Genomic DNA, 863 nt, shown 5'->3' with positions numbered 1-863 from the left:
CAGATAATGAAATCTAGTTGATCGTTTGAGCTTTAAATATATCATTTGAAAGTTTGATTCTTGTGAACTCTAATATTATATTAAGACCTCAATATCGTGCTTAAAATGTTAATTTGGTTAATAAGACTATCAAAAATATAGATAAACCTAGCATTCACCATTTTAATGTGAAGTGGACAACACGAAACCTTTGATTGTTGTCTTGTACGTAGAAAACTTTTGCCACCTTAATATTCTATGATATCCGACGCATGTTTTCTTGCTACATAACTTCTCCAAACCAAAAGCAATGGATGTTTAATGTCTTGTATATATGTTTCATTCAACGCTATCTTTATTCCTTTTATTTTCTTGTTTTTTGGGCCAAAATCCTCATTCCATTTTTAATTGGCTTTAACTCAAGAGACTATGGGTCCATTTTGACAATTTTTTTGAAAAATCAAAATCTATTTATGAAATTAAGAAGCTGCTTTCGAATATGTATAGATAAATTTTTGAAAGCGTTACTTAGAAGAGTTTTTAAAGAAAGGTGATAGAAGAGTTTTTAAACAAAGGTGATTTAAGATAGTTTCCTCTAAAAACTTCCACGCGAAAATAGAAATCCTGCCAAACAGATTGTATATTTGCTCTAGAGTTACTATTTTTTTTTTCTATTGCAATAAAAATTTTAGATTGGTTAAATATTTGATTTTAAGGAGTTTAAAAAGAAATCGAAAGAGTGTAAATAGATTTCTTAGTCCCCTTTCTTTTCTAACTATGTGCTTATATAACATGCCTTTAAGTGCAAACCGTAGGATGAACTTTTTATTTCATAGTTGAACGTCACAATGCTTTTTACTTGGATTCAATTTTGGGAAATCTCT

The sequence above is a fragment of the Olea europaea genome, chromosome 2, assembly GCF_002742605.1.
Source record: "Olea europaea var. sylvestris chromosome 2, O_europaea_v1, whole genome shotgun sequence".
Lineage (NCBI taxonomy): Eukaryota > Viridiplantae > Streptophyta > Magnoliopsida > Lamiales > Oleaceae > Olea > Olea europaea.
The sequence above is the reverse complement of the archived record's forward strand: the minus strand, read 5'-3'. Positions refer to the sequence as shown.